Source organism: Thermobia domestica, chromosome 15 (assembly GCF_964235325.1).
Source record: "Thermobia domestica chromosome 15, izTheDome1.hap1.1, whole genome shotgun sequence".
Classification (NCBI taxonomy): Eukaryota; Metazoa; Arthropoda; class Insecta; order Zygentoma; family Lepismatidae; genus Thermobia; species Thermobia domestica.
In genome coordinates, this window is record NC_137468.1 from 69,131,940 (window position 1) to 69,148,569 (window position 16,630).

General features: G+C 37.1%; 1 protein-coding gene across 1 annotated transcript in view; it reads right to left on the bottom strand.

The window, feature by feature from the left end:
• The window catches only part of Pdf (Pigment-dispersing factor), a 49,850-nt gene extending 44,381 nt beyond the window's left edge, over positions 1-5,469 (bottom strand). The window contains exon 1 of the mRNA XM_081741086.1: positions 5,341-5,469. The gene's annotated coding sequence lies outside the window, so the exon portion shown is untranslated. The remainder of the gene's footprint in view (positions 1-5,340) is intronic.
• Positions 5,470-16,630: the final 11,161 nt, after the last annotated feature.

Below are 16,630 nucleotides of genomic sequence, written 5' to 3' on the forward strand. Positions count from 1 at the left end.
TCAAGGACTTGTTTGTAGAAGGCGGCGTTGACGGCTTGTCCTTGGGGTACAAACTCCTTGTGGACCACCCCCACATTGTCAAAAAAAACAATCAACATTGTTTTCACCTTTGACTTCGACATTCTGGCCTTCTTGGGGCGCGGGGACGCAGGAGTGTGCCACTCCGCGCTTTGACGTTTCGTTTCAGGGTCGTACTGGAACACCCACGACTCGTCACCTGTTATGACGTCATCTTCAAAGTTAGGGTCACTGTTCATGAGGTTCAACAGTTCCTGACAACAATCAACACGTCGTTGCTTTTGTTCGTCAGTCAACACTCGCGGCACCAGTTTCGCACAGATTTTTCTCATTCCCAATTGTTCCGTCACAATCTTGTGCACTGTTGTGTGGTTCATATCGAGTTCATCAGCAATCAATCTCAACGATAATCGACGGTCTGAGTTCAGGAGATCCCTCACTTTTGCCACAGTTTCGTCCGTAGTCACTGTTGTCGGGCGTCCAGCCCTCTCCAGATCCTCAACGCTTTCCCGGCCGTTCCGGAACGCACTGTGCCAACGAAACACCTGGGCTTTGGATAGGGCTTCCTCTTTGTAGGCCTCCGTGATGAGAGAAAGCGTCTGAGTAGCCGTTTTCCCCAGGCGAACGCAAAATTTGATCGCATAACGCTGTTCGATGGAACCCTCCATGTTTGTTGATTTTCCGCCGTGACAAGAATGTTCACAAGGGCTTTGTCCAAGGCTTGTCCGCGCTCCACTAAGGCTCGGAGCCAACTGACGCGCGGTGCGTTGCTTTGCTCGGACCCCCCCCTACATCCTCCATCACCGACAAACCCGCTCCAGCGACACGCGCGCCGCGGCGCGGCGAGTCTCATTACTTATCATACAGACCTTGTAAACCTGTAGTGTCATTTTTATTTGTGGCTGGATTTTTCGTGATTCAACACCTTTATAAAAGTGGACCCTGTGTAGCATAGTCACCAACGCTCTTCCCTTTGATGTTTGGGTTTTCGTTACTCACATCAGGCAAATGCCAGGATTACACCAAACATACAGGTCCCAGGCCGATTCCTCCCTTTTCTTTCTTCCTCTCCAATTCCCTGGGCAATGTGATCGCCGAGGGCCGTCATCCCTCATACGTGACGGTCTAACATGGGTATAGATGCCAAAAGCCTAGAAATCCACTTCCCAAGGGCTCCGACTTCTCTGTAAATTGGGGGGGGGGGGGGGCATTCAGATGCAGAAGGTATATATATGAAGATTTTAAGACAAATTGTACTCAAATTATGACAAATATTGTATATTCATAAATACAAGAGGGGGCCCACATGAGCTTTGGGGGGCCATGGCCCACTTGGCCCCCCAGGGTCGGCGCCCTTGCTACTTTCTAATCCTAATTCTAGATTTATAAATCTTTTTTCGCTTTCCCTGTGTGGATAACATTTTCTACATAAGCTAATCGTCAAAAACACAATTCAGTGAGTACAGATCAGCCAACTGCAGCGCCCTCAGTGCAGGCAACTGTTTCAGATTGAGAGCAAGAACAACTGTAGTCCTCCTGGACTTCGGGTGTTTTTGCACAAAACAAAATCAGTTGAGAATGCTCCAAGAGCATTGCCAAAACGAACTCAACCCTAAAATACATTTTGATGCCAATTGGCATCATACTGAATCATTAACAATAACATTAATAATGACATTCTTAAATTATGTAAATTAGCGAATAGGGCACGCCGATGCCATGTGGCACCAACAGAGTTAAGATCTCTACCATACAGTTTTCATCTAGTGGCATAGGTCGGACAGAATGTGTCAGGAGAGCGTCAGAAAGCATATAGAAAGCACAAAATGTGCACATTTCTTACTTGTAAATTTTTTCACAAAACTTTTTTTTGTTCTCTTAACATTAAAAAAATAATTGTTTCACAATCTTCCATACCACATGGCTTCTGCTGATATTGACACTAAACTGTTTTCATTAGTATAATACAACCATGACATCTATCCTGTAACTTGACACCCCAGAAGTAAAAAAATAAAAATAATATTATTGGATATTATTTACATTTATTTACGTAATGCATAAAGAAAGAAAGAAGAAAAATAATTTCTATACGACCAAAATTAATTCCTGCAATAAAGGGTTAAAAAGAATTAACTTTTCTTATTAACTTCTACAGACTTTATACTAATTGTTCTATACACTTTATTATTATACTCATTAAACAATTCTTCCATTTATAATTTCCTTCAGTACTATTTTTTTCCCACATGTTTTGTTTAATAGTTCTGTTAATATGTTCTACAATATGTTGTTTTACGAAGACATGCTCAAAATGGGGAGCTTAAAATTGAAAAATTAGCAAAATATAATATCCATATGACATAAGTACGGTTCCTGAGATATGGCTCTCTAAATCTCCTGAAATCCGAACTTTTTTGGCCAATATCTCTTTGGGAACGGTAAGAGTAACGCGAAAAATTCTGTCACTTCTTTAGATAGTTTTTGATGCTCTATCGAATGGAGGATTCAAAATTGAAAAATTCACAAATAACACTCACAAACATAGAGAATTCAGCAACGAACTTTTAAAGTTCGTTGAAAATCGTATGTTGAATTTGACGACAGGGAATCGTAAGTTTGGTTACTTTTTGTGGTTAAACTTGTTCATTAATACCAGAATTCTTTATCGTTCAGAATTTCAATTTGACCAAAAGTGGACTTAAGTTGTTTTTGCAATAAATAATTCAATTAACGATTTTCACCCTCTAATAAATTACACTTATTACTATGCATACACATTAACTTTAGAATTTAGACTGGACAGTTGAAAGGTATGGCGAATTCGCGTACTTTATGGAACACCTAAATCCGTTGAAACCTCGAATTGGATTTTTTTTTTTTTTTTAAGGATTACATTAATTCCTTTCCTATCGTCGATCGAAAGTAAAAGGAGTACCGGTATCCGTTAATAACTCCTTTACTGTCTAACACCACCGGACAAAGTCTCCTTGAAACTGCTACGCTCAAAACCTTCTTTGGTTTATTCTGAAAGTTCTGCTAAATTCAGTCCTATAGTTCTAGACATGATTATGAACATTGCTACTTATATATACAGTATATACGTATAATTATTATATATACCCCTAAGTTTTGGAACCTACGATATTGCGGAACGTGAATATATACGGAATGTTCCGAGAGGAAACCGATAAAAAAAATCGCATACATGTTCTTCACATCAAAACTAGAAGAAAAGTTTGTCTTCTCCTTTACTCAGACGCATAGTTACTCAGCTATGGACACAGAGATTTCTGTTGGCCGAATACATTATCTTAAAAAAAAAAAAAAAAAAAAAAAAAAAACTAACCGAGAGGAAATCAATAAAGTTTGGAGACATATTACTTACACCAAACTAATATATATAATATAATATCTACGTGTTTACGTGACTATACCTGTATCTGCGCGAGAGGTGCGTTGGTACAAAAAAAAAAAAAAAAAAAAAAAACTTTTTACACATGTTGCTCGCATCAAAACAAGAAAATTAATTTCATATCGCACTTTGCTGAGAGAGTATAGTTATGGAGATATGAGTAAGCGAAACAGTGAGATTAGTTTTCAAGATTATGCATTACTTAATTGGCATAATTATTGATTATGTTCTTCCAATAAAAATAAGATACACTTTCTAAGTCGAGTTGCACGAGTCTTTTTCGAGAAAAGACAGCCTTCGCTCTTGTCTCCTAGGTAAACCTATTCACTTATAGCTTCCCAACTATACATCCCTCTGCAAAGATGAAAGATAACATGATGTGAGAAGTATGTATGGAAAGTTTTCGATTTGCTCTCTCGGAATACTCTGTATTTATTTACGTTCCGTTTATATCATTGGTTGCAAAGTCATGGGGTGCATATAAAAGAATACTATACTTAAGAAAAATGTGATTCTCACAATTTTATGATTACTAATATACACACCCAACTACTATATATATACACCCCGTTTTGTGCGGAACAGGCCGGGTTCAAGGCTATTGTACTGATATTCCGCCGGTTTACGCTTTGTCCCGGTTTCCAGTCGTGACAATCTTTTCACCTTTTTTTTTTTTCTTTTTTGTCGAGCTATCTTCATTGCATTATTCTAAAAAAAATATTTTTGGTATTATATGCAATAGGGAACTACGCAGGGTAGCTGGGTCCGGACCCCCTCCCAGATCCCGACTTTTCTGTAAATTTATTATAATTTTAGGAATAATGTTACAAATTTTAATATAATTTATCCTCATATGGAATTTGGACACCCTCGAAAAGATTTGGATCCTTCGAAATAAATTCCTGCGTAAGTCCCTACTTGTATTAACAGCTACAAATTAAACTTAATTTATAGTACGTTTGATAATTGGTAACACGTGCCACGTCACGGCATACAGTTCATTATAATCTTTGGGAAAAATTGAAATGAAATCTTTAAGTTTTATTTCCCACGATTATGCCAGCTTGGCTAAAGGAGACAGTGATGATGAGAAATGAATGAAATGGTGGAATGAAGAAAGTGGGAGGAAACGGGAGAACCCCGAGAAAACCCACGAGCACGGTGTTTGTCCACCACAAAGTTCACTTGGCGGGGGCTGGGATCGAACCCGGGACCCCAAGCACCAGAGGTGAACGCTCTACCACTGAGCCACCGCGCCCCCCTAGAGATTATATTTGTGTTGATCAATACCTAACAGGATGATGAACATTTTGGTAACCGGTGGCCAGGGTTGATTAACCCATCTGGAGGCTCGGGGCTAGAAAAAAATATGTGGCCCCTGCTGATTTCACCTAATACATTTCTGTGAAAGTATAGTAGGAAAGTTAAATAATTATGTTTCATATTTTTGATCATATTATATTTTATGATGATGATTGAATCTTCCTGATCCTTTTTTAGATAGCCAGTTGAGATTTTGATCAGAGTGGAGGCCCTGGGCTATACCCCCCTAAGCCCTGCTTAATCCGGCCCTGCCGGTAGCCACAGGATATATCTGCATTTTCAGTATATATACGGTGATAAAAAGTGACAGCTCAATATAGCTAATTCAATAGATTCCCCAACACACAGGTTGCAAATATGTAAGTGTGTTATCTATTGAATTTAATCAAATATATTTAATATATATTTTCATATAAGTTTCGAAAAAAAAAAATAATTCTTTCTAATTTCGTTTTGGCAATGCTTTTCGAGCATTCTCAACTGGTTGATTATGAAAATGTATTGGGAATCTGTTTTTACATTTTTTTTTGATACGATTAAAAATATAGTTATCGATTATGTTTAAGCGATTAGTCATAACTTACCTTATTAAATGTCTTCGCGCAGAAGGTGTATATAACTAAAGTGTTGAATCAGAGCCCTGTTGAAAGTGAACTAGCTGGAGGTAAGGAAGCGTCTTAAGTACCTGATAAACAGACCACATTATTCGAAACAAACCAAGTGAAACTAAGAAGAGAGGCCAGGAGGGGAGATATTTTAATAAGAATGAACATTTTCCCAGTTAGTTGACAACATAGCTCTGGATCATATTTTAACGGCAATTCAACTGTAAACAAAACAGCGGGAGACAGTCATGTTTCATCGACAGCAAAATCGATTTTGTAAGAAGGAGGTGGCATTTTCATCTGCTTATTCAGGATTCACACGTGACGTAATTTCTCATTCCTTTTCTTTCTTCTTTTGTCTACATTGTTCATTTGCTTTCCTATGAGCTTCCTTTCGTCTAGTGTTGCCATCCTTAACATAAAACTGCTAACCTTAGTACTATTTCCTAACTGTAAGAAAGTTATGTCCACTTTGAAGTTGGATGAACAATTAGGGCAATTGAAATGTGAGGTAAATATATAAATACAAAATGGTAGGAAAAAAAAGCACAATTTTAGGGCAGTTTTCCCTCCTATTCCAAACTAATTTCAGAGGAGGAAAAAATGTCGATGTGAAGATAAACGAAAGCATAACAGTAAAGAAAGTGGAATGGAATGCTAAATTATTTCCTGTCCAAGTGGCCTTTCTAGCTCTTCCTTTTCTCTCTCTCTCTCTCTCTCTCTTTCTTTCTTTCTTTTTCACTAGCGGCTCATGAGGGAAGTCAGCACATCGGTAGAAACTAAAGTTATATTGCTAAGTCTCGTCTCGTTTCGTGGGTAATACTACATATAATGTCCCCCAGAAATCCTACAACAAAGGCGTGTATGCTAATCATGGAAGGAACTTATATTTTTTTTTTTATTTTGTGTGGTGAAAAAGTGTATTAAAGACAAACATAAAAGAGCATAAATAGGGTGTCTATCAGCCACGAAAGTCACAAAATAGTCAAGATATTAGAAAACGGTCATGAAAGTCAAGAAAAAGACACGAAATTTAGCCTTCAGGTCACGATTTTTTTATCTGTACAAATATAAGTAGAGACTGGAAAATTTTGTTCTATAAAACGTCAAAATTCACCACAAAAATGTCTATGGTCGGATTTAGACGCTACCAAATCGCAAGCAAAGCACGCTTCTATTGTATGCATGAAAACTCGGTCTAATTCGCACCCAAATTTGCTCTTGAGATTGTCTTTCGGCTGTCATCATTGAGCAGTGGCGATGCAAATGGCATCGGAAAGTCTAAACCACCTACGTGTCTAACCACTTCATTCAGGTGTAAGAAGACACCGATCTTTTATCGTTCCAGGGAACAAACATCCTTTGAAAGTAGAGAGAAGATATATATAAATGATCAAGGATAGAAGGTACTGTTATTACTTATTAGTTTTTGAATGTTACGAAATTCTACGGTTTTGTAAACAAAAGGTTACGAACAAATCACGAAATTTCAACTTGGAATTTTAGTAGACTCACTGAGAAAAAATGTAGGTGGCGCACTTAAAAAGGTAGGTTACATGCGTAATTCCTGTAGTTTTTGGATTAAACGTACAACAGACGTATAACTGAAAACACATATTTTATAATACTTTCCGTATAAGTGTTCCATCTATACATACTTTCAATATGAAACAATATAGGCGGTCAGGATCTCAACACAAATGGACGTATATAACATTTAACTGAGGAATATAACATAAGTATAGGTGTATGAATGTGACATACGGAAAATTGTTAGATGTCAGTCATCCTGCAAGGGCATGATGTAACATTTAAATGCAGTGCGTATGTAGCATATGGATAACGTATGCACCATACTGATTTCTTTAGTAAACAAGAGAATTCCGTATATTTGTACAATATACCGCTGTCCGGAGAACGGATTTTTCTCAGTGCACTCTGATAAAATCGCTGAGAGTGGAATGCATAAACCAATGGGGTACACATAATTTCGTCAAGGAGGGGTTCAAACCCGAAGATTAATATCGCTTCAGGATCCTATGCACGATTTTTGAATTCATATCTTATCATGGTAGATATTTATCTTACCGTAATATATTGTAAAGGTGGAATTGAAATCTCATAACTCCCCATTCGCGTACTCCACTGACGGAAACTAATACACAGAAAAAGATATCGATAATGTCAGAAAATTTCCCCTGCTACCTTTCAAAGGAAATTTGGTAGAAACAATAGTTACTATTTTATCTGGTAAAATCTTCTAAGCTTTTAATTCACCTTGGGCACCAAGAATTACTTTCTAGAAAGAGAAATGGATATAAAAAAAGGGATGACCAATCTGTTTCTCTCCCTTCACATACAAAGATATTTAGACACTCATTTGATAGCATTGGTTTTTATCTCTTTGCAACTCTCATCAAATTTCGTCTACATAAACATCCAGTTATAGTTTACTATCAGTGTCCTCTAGAGGTAGAAGGCAGTAGGGCCTACTATTAAAATTATTTGAATATTTGTTAATTGAATATGTCTCATCTAGTCTTGATTGTTAGTTCAAGCAATTATTCATTATTTGAATATTATTTATTACTTGAATGTTCGAATTATTATTTGAAATTTAACAGCACTTATAGAAATCCCAGCTTATCATAGATTCGTGCTCTGGTAGATGTAACGAATGTGTTCTGAAGGATAGCAAAAACTGCATAATTTTCGTGCTTGTAATTAATTATTATTTTTCTCCTAATATAAAACGATTTGCAATAGTTGGCAATCCTGTTATATAGTATCAAGTGTGTGTCTAGGTTACCAGTGTGTCGTCTGTTTTGTGCGTAATTCATTGAATCTCTAACAAAGAACATCTTGTAAGATTGGAATGGATTTTCTTCGTTATTTCTTTAGAATTTATATCACTCTATACGTTGACTTGCGATTGTTCCCTATTGCATAATTCGAAAGAAGGATTCTTTTATATTATTTTTCATCTTCTCAGTGTGATTCTTAGATGTAATATCCACATAGGGAGAGACAACTGAACCATGCTGTGTGGAAGAAGAAAGCGACAAAATTAGAACACAAATACGAGTATTTGGGTATTGATATTGTAGATGAGAAACAGTAGTTTCATTCAAGATCTCTTAGGGTATAAGTACTCTATGCTATTCAATTATTTCAAAATACGATATGGATTAAACTCTATTTTGGTTGCTGAGCTCCCTCGTGGCTAAGTGGTTAGCGTATGCGCCTTTGGCGTGGGGGATTTGAGTACAATTCCCATAGCGGAGCTTGTGTGGTTCGGATTCCACGTTAAGCTGTAGGTTTACATCTCATATAGCCTCTCTCCTGGAAGGGGCGCTAAATTCAAAATCACAATCCAATTTGGTTGGTTGGTTGGATTATAGCTTATCCTCCGTTTCAGCACTGAGGCTATATGCAGAGATAGCGTGGGGTCAATGAAAACTTAACCCATAACCCAGTGACTTACACTGAGAAAAAAATTGTAGGTGGCGTACTTAAAACGGTAGGTTACATGCGTAGGTTTTGGACTTAACGTACAGCAGACGTATATAACTGAAAACGCATGTTTTAAAATATATTCCGTATAAGTGTTCCAGCTATACGTACTTTCCGTATGAAACAATATAGGCGGTCAGGATCTCACATACAAATAGATGTATATAACATATAGCTGACGAATGTAACACAAGTATATGCATGTGATATACGGAAAACTGTTAGATGTCAGCCATCCAGCAACGGCATGATGTAACATCTAAGGGCAGTGCGTATGTAGCATATGGACAACGTATGCTCCGTACTGATTTCTGTAGTAAGCAAGAGGATTCAGTACAGTATTTGTACAATACACCGCTTTCCGCAGAACGGATTTTTCTCAGTGTACTACCCACAGTGACCCACTACCCACCGTAACTCACTCTGACCGATGACCCACTATGATCCATTCTGACTCACCACCCACCATGACACTCTGACCCAGTGTAACCCACTCCGACCCACCACCCACTATGATCCACTCTGACCCACCACCCACCAAAACCCATCGTTATCGACTCTGGCCAATGACCCACGCCCTTCTCTCAACTGAATAGAGTTATCACTGTGAAATTATCACTAATCGGAGTTTGAATTTCTACGGTCAATCGCTCAAACACCGATCTGGATCTCACCTTCATTATATAAAATGGTAAAGTTTGGTCAAGGGCCATATTACGATGAATTTTAATTTAATTTTCATATGTAATTATTTCATTGTTGAACTTCTCAATGGAAATTCGAAAGTCTCAAAGCAAAAAATGAAATGAAATGAAATCTTTAAGTTTTACGTCCCACGGTTATGCCGGTTAGGCTAAAGGAGACTGTGATGATGAGAGATGAGTGAAATGGTGGAATGAAGAAAGTGGGAGGAAACGGGAGAACCCCAAGAAAACCCACGAGCACGGTGTTTGTCCACCACAAAGTTCACTTGGTGGCTGGGATCGAACCCGGGACCCCAAGCACCAGAGGTGAACGCTCTACCACTGAGCCACTGCGCCCCCTCTCAAATCAAAGTAAAATAGACCAACGTAAAGAAAAAATAGTGTAAAATTCGACTGTGTCTCGTAAGCCAAGTAGCAGGGCCGGCGCAAGGAAGGGGTCGAGCCGTGCCACCACCCAGGGCCGCAAGTCTAGTGGGCGGCAAAATTTGAAAAAGAAAAGAATACTATAAAAATATAATGCTTTATAATAGGCCCACATGGAAAAATAAAATTGTGTTCACCTGAGAATGTAATTGAACTTCACTCACATTCAGGATAATACTCACTCAGGAAATTCAGAGCATTCCCTCTCATTTTCAATTATCAAACTACTAGCCACAGGCATCTCGTGCCCCTGTAGCGGCGTAGATAAGATTTTCAGCTAGGGTGGATAAGATTATCGAGGTGTCTTTTATATTTTATGTATTCAGCAGTGTTCTAACACTCCACTCCAAGTACGCAAAAGATACGTACGTAAGTCGCCGTTACTCGTTAAGTTGTTAACGGATTTACTCCAATAACGGAGCCGGGATAGTCGCTTTAGGTATCTATTGCAAAGAAAACAATTCAAAGATTCGCTTCCGTTCAAGCGTTATAAATAATACAATATTACGTGTAAGTCCCAATAGCATGATTCTAATAATCCTAACTTAAAAGTTTGGTACAGGACAGAATCTGACAAGGAGCTTTGTGTGTGTGTGTGTGTGTGTGTGTGTGCGTGTGTGTGTGTGTGTGTGTGTGTGTGTGGTGAATATTCTGGTTAAGTCGTCATAAGGTTTTTAACGATGATTACTGTTAAGGGACTTGTTAGAAGTTAAACGAGTACGTACTGATTGTGAGGAAGTAGCTTGCGAAGTTTATATTGGCAGATTCGTAACCACTGAAAGTTTAAATGAGAATAAGATAATAAGATAGAAGGAAATCGAGAGGAGGTTTGAATTGCACTGCATATTTTGTCAAATGTGTTTCGTTAGTTGGCGCTATTTTGTAGCAGCTTGTCTGATTTGAAGTAGAAGTCGATGTACGCGTAGAATATTATTGTACTCGGCTTCTGGTCATTAACAAAAATTAAAAAAAAAAAAAGATCCATTCTTTCAATAAACCAAACACAGTGGTTTCCAGCTTTGTTGATCTGGCGCCCCATTACGTAAACTCTGTTTACTTCACGCCCACCCTACTCCTTGCTGTTCACTGGTCTGATCCCTTTGGCGATTTCAGATGCAACATTGAGTTCTCAAATCTCCAATAACAAACTTACTAATTTATATTTATTCGCAGCAATACTTTTTCATACCATTGGACTGGGTTATTGTTATTATTATTACCAGTTTTGTTCTTAATAGATCCATAGTTCTACTCAATATTCTTTTGTATTCATACGATATTTAATGTAACGCCTCTTTGTTACATTTGTAATATTTGTAATTATGAATGCAGTTTATTTCTATCGGTAGTAATCGAAAATACCACAAACGTACAGAGGTAATACAATGCATAGAACAGCACCGCACAGAAATGAAGTATCGCACGAGCCACCGGTGACGGCGAGCACGAGTAGAGTATTTGCACACGTCCCCGGCAATGCCGGATCCGGCACCGACAATGCCGGAACCGGAACCGGGGCTGCTTTGCACACGCAGCCGGCAAAACCGGAGCCGGATCCGGCAATGTCGGTGCCGGCGCTGCTTTGCACACACATCCGAATGCCGGTGCCGAAAGGTAGTTTGAGTTTGAACGTGAAGGAGAGAACATGAGTCCGTTTTATACATTATATGAAAAGCTGCGTACACATGCTTCGAATTTTTTTTTATTAATTACTTTCGCATGTCTAAACAATCGTTCGATTTCTTAGTACAACGAATTAGTAATCATATTCAGTGCTCTTCAGTATTTTTTTTTTTTTTTTTTTTTTTTTTTTTTTGCAAGAGCCGTGTAATATTACAGACTGACTTGAATAAATGGAAGGGTCGTTCAATATCTGAGAAATAGCTCAATGCAAAGAACAAGGTTAATTGTATTACGTCAATCAAGTGACGTAGGAGCATTAACGTCTAAATCCCCAAATATCTTAGGTATACTTTTCTTTAGTACACAAAGGTATATTTGCTCTTTGTGTGTGTGGATGTGTGCGCATGAGGTATATGGCCTTCTTTTGGTTTCTTTCTCTTTTTTTCACTTTTGTTGCCATAATTTTAACATCTATTTAAATTTCTCAAAATTGAAACGCTGAGATCAAGCTATTTAAAATAATAATAATAATAATAATAATAATAATAATAATAATAATAATAATAATAATAATAAGCTCTACAAAGGCAACATTGCGGCTGCCTATTCACTCAGTATACAATCGTTCTATGGAACAAATACCAGACAAGACAGAGTACATATTTTTATTACGATCTATAAGGTAAAACAGTATGCAACCACAAGAATAGAAATTTTCTTGTTCTGTTTGTGCATTTTCAGTTCTTTTTGTAGCTGTGTTGTAGTTTTTATTTACTTTGATTTTATTTACAACCTTTGTTATGCTTGAAAATGTCTACTTCTACGATTATGATGGATATTTATACCGTACATACTGGGTTGCATAATTAACAGGATAAGCACTGGACAACTATCCTAGATTCATAATTTCTTCGTATCTCCATTTTGTTCATTTCCGCCAAGTTGATTTTTTAAAAATTATGACTTCATATATGCTAAGACATATTCTCTATCAAAACGAATCCAACGACTCCTTTGTTTAAATCGTTTAAGTAAGTTTCAGCTGTAGAAGATAACAAATTAATATACATACATACATGTGTGAAACTCACTTTACGCGTTGCCGTAACAAATTAATATACATACATACATGTGTGAAACTCACTTTACGCGTTGCCGTAGTTGGATAATTCAAACAAGATCTGAATTTCCCTTGCTGAGAATTTATGTAAATAGTAAGCCACTATATCTGTGGTACCTCACAGCCATTTTTATTATTTCATTCTTCATTATATATTAATATGATGTGAAAAAAAGAAAATAACAAAAAACCTGAAGTAAACAAAAAATCCAAATACAGGAAAAGAAACAAGAATACACAACGCCTTGCCACTCACTCACTGTAGCTAGATTGAAGAAACCTATCAACAAGCCGGCTCCGTCTTTGCCGGCTGCGTGTGCATCTACGCATAATAAAACATTGCCGCCGACAAAACCGGAGCCGGAGCCGGCACCGACATGTCGGCGGCTAGTCCGGCTGCATTTGCCGGAGCCGGGAGTTCCACCGGCTTTTTTGCCGGGTCGGAAAGCGTGTGCCAGCTACCATTTGATTACATTGCCGCCGACTCCATCGCCGGCATTGTCGGAACCGGATCCGGCATTGCCGGGGACGTGTGCAAACGCTGTAACGCAGCGAACGTGTTGATCTGTAGGTCCATGTCTCATATAGACCCAGTGCTGAAAAAGACGTTAAATTTCAACCCAACTAACTCACTCAAGCAAAATAAAACTTAAACTACTTTGTTTTGACGACTAAAATGCTTATTATTATTATTATTATTATTATTATTATTATTATTATTATTATTATTATTATTATTATTATTATTATTATTATTATTATTATTATTATTATTATATGCAGAAACAATATTTTATGAAAGCTATTTGCTCGCAAAACTATATATAATACCTTTCCTTTTAGCTTCTTAACGAAAAAATTTCGTTCATATTGTATTAGAAGGCATATCGCCAATGCATATTTCTCAAGGTCTCCGTTATTATGGACATGCAACTATACCATTAAAATATACTTAAGTTGCACGAGCATCATTACATAGTGCAGAAAAACAGTAGGTGTAATTACTGGTTATGACACATTTTATGATGAAAATTGTTACTTATTAAACTGTTTACATTTGTCTTTATATGTAATTCAATTTACATTCTTATGATAACAGCGCTTATATATATATATATATATATATATATATATATATATATATATATATATATATATATATATATATATATATATATATATCGAGAGAGAGAGAGAGAGAGAGAGAGAAGGAAAAGAACAAGTGGAACCACTTTGTAAAATTTGGTATCTGAAATACTTGAACAAAAGTTTCAATTTTTTTTTTTTTGATAATATACTAGTTTAGTGATTGCAGACTCGTTTATTTTGCAATCTTTGTCACTTAGAGCAATAATGTAGAGCTCTCAGTAGTCACACAGAGTGTGTGCAGTGTGTTTGGAGAAAAATTTAGCAATTTTTCTTTTTTTTAAATAAACGGTGACAAAATTTAGCTAATAATGGAAAGGGAAACTTTAACGCAAAATGCTGAAATCCAGCGAAATAGTTGCATTGATTTGGTACTGATTTTATGATTTCCATTTAAGCAGCTACCGCCCCACTTTTTGCTACTTTTACCAAAAATTCTACATCATTTGTGCATGCAAAGCTGGCGTTTGTAACACAAAGCAATTTTAAGATATTCAAAAATTAATATGGAGGTACTAAGTGGCAGCCACCTACTTTCGCTGACTGGCCCAAGGATAGTCTCAATCGTTAGTGCATCGTTTCTGCACAACCGGAAGTGTGTGAGATATTGGAGTATCTAGTTTAGGCGCCAGCTACCCCATTAACGCCGATTGGCGCGAAAATTGTCTCAATCGTTAGTGTATCGTTTGTGTACGAAATGACTATGAGATTTTTACGCATGTCTAGGCTATTTGGACACCAATTTCCCCAACCTACGGATTTGGGTAAAAATGGTTTTGGTTACGTCTCTGGCTCTTGAAAAAAAATGAAATCTTTAAGTTTTACGTCCCACGGTTATGCTGGCTAGGCTAAAGGAAACGATGATGATGAGAGATGAGTGAAATGGTGGAATGAATAAAGTGGGAGGAAACGGGAGAACCCCAAGAAAACCCACGAGTATGGTGTTTGTCCACCCCAAAGTCCACACGGCGCGAGCTGGGATCGAACCAGGGACCCCAAGCACCGGAGGTGAACGTTCTACCACTGAGCCACCAAAGGCAAGAGAGCAACTACGCAAACCTGGGCCACAAGAAGAAAGAAGGAGTGTAAGCATGTTATCTGGTTCTCTGTTTTCCTGTTCATAAAATAGTATGTGGCATGGTTATATAGCATGATGAGAATGAGTCACTTATACATATTACGAGATTTCAGCCTATATGCAATGGGTGGAGTGGAATAATGAAGCGACTGGAGAATAAAAATACGTGTGAATAAATTACAGGGATCATCAATCATACATTTTCAACTTCCAGATCTGCAATAAAAGAAAATTGTAATACAAATAATATATAACCTAAGGCTGAGTTTTAGAATTACATAGAATAGATATGGTCTTTAAGGTAAATGAGCGGATAAATTTAATGTAGTAATAATTCTCACACATCAGTAAAGTTAAGGTGTTCATGACCTTAAATTACCAAGAATCGTGTGTAAAATTAATTTGGTTGGAATGTGAACATCTTAAAAGTTAAGAAAATTACCCTAATCATTATACTTTGCTTCTGGTATCTCGTTTGTGAGTTAATAAATTTATTTAATTTTAGTGGTTCAAAAAACATTTTCCTTTTTTCTTTTTCTTTTTTTTTATATACCAGAGCGATTATTCAGTACTAAATACTTCAGCTGCAGATTTATGTTCGGTTATTTACTCTGAATTGTTACCTGGAGGATATGTGTAATGTATTGTAGAGAAACGTAAGCAAGAGAGAGAATGAAGGAAAATGCACATCGAACCTTACACTGATAGTCAATGCTTGTTTAAGGCAATAGTAGTTCCCAATCTTTATTTTAACTGGTGGTACACTTTTACGGAACACTCACTACACGGAGATACATTAGCTTTTTATTAATTAATCTATATGTATAAAATAGTAATTTTTTTGCTTACTAACTGAATTCCTGATCCTCCGAAATTAATATCCATAAAGTCTTGATTTATTAATGATATAAATGTGATTCCTCCACCATAGCTGGAGATAAGGCGAGATTTTGCAACATACGCTCTTTAAAGACAAGGAAGGTGAGCTTTAGTTACAACAGGTCATAACTTACCGTGGCTAAAGAATTTGGGTGTATATTGATAACGTAACTAGTTGGCCAAATTCTTCAAATAGTCCTTTCAGAACGAGGAAATTTATTTCAAGAACTTGACAGAATCGATATCATAACTTAACTTGACTGAAGAATTTGATTGTATTGATAACGTAACTAGCTGACCAAGTTCTGCGAAAACTTTCAGAATGAGGAAATTTAATTCAAGAGCTTGGCTGAATTGATATCATAACTTACATTACCTTTGCTGAAGAATTTGGTTGTGTTGGTAATTTTACTTTTTTGCACTCGTTCGGAACTTGATTTCTTTTTAACACGGAGTGTTCTGGATTGGCTTTTTTTTTTTTCTTCTAAGTCGGTAGTCACACAATTTTCCCACGTCTTCTTTGTCACTCTCCTTTTTCACCCACTCACTCCTTTGCCGACATAATCATAATTTCTTCTCATAACATGGCCCTACACTATAATCTTCTCTTTTGTATTCTCTCCGACATTTCAGTTACTTTAACACTGTCTCTTATTCTTTCGTTTCTGAACTTACCCAACCTGGTTACATTACACATCAACTGAGGATTCTCATTTCGGCCACTGAGCATTGTCATTCTCGACCATTTTAATTTCTGAACATTATCTTGGAGTTACTAATTTA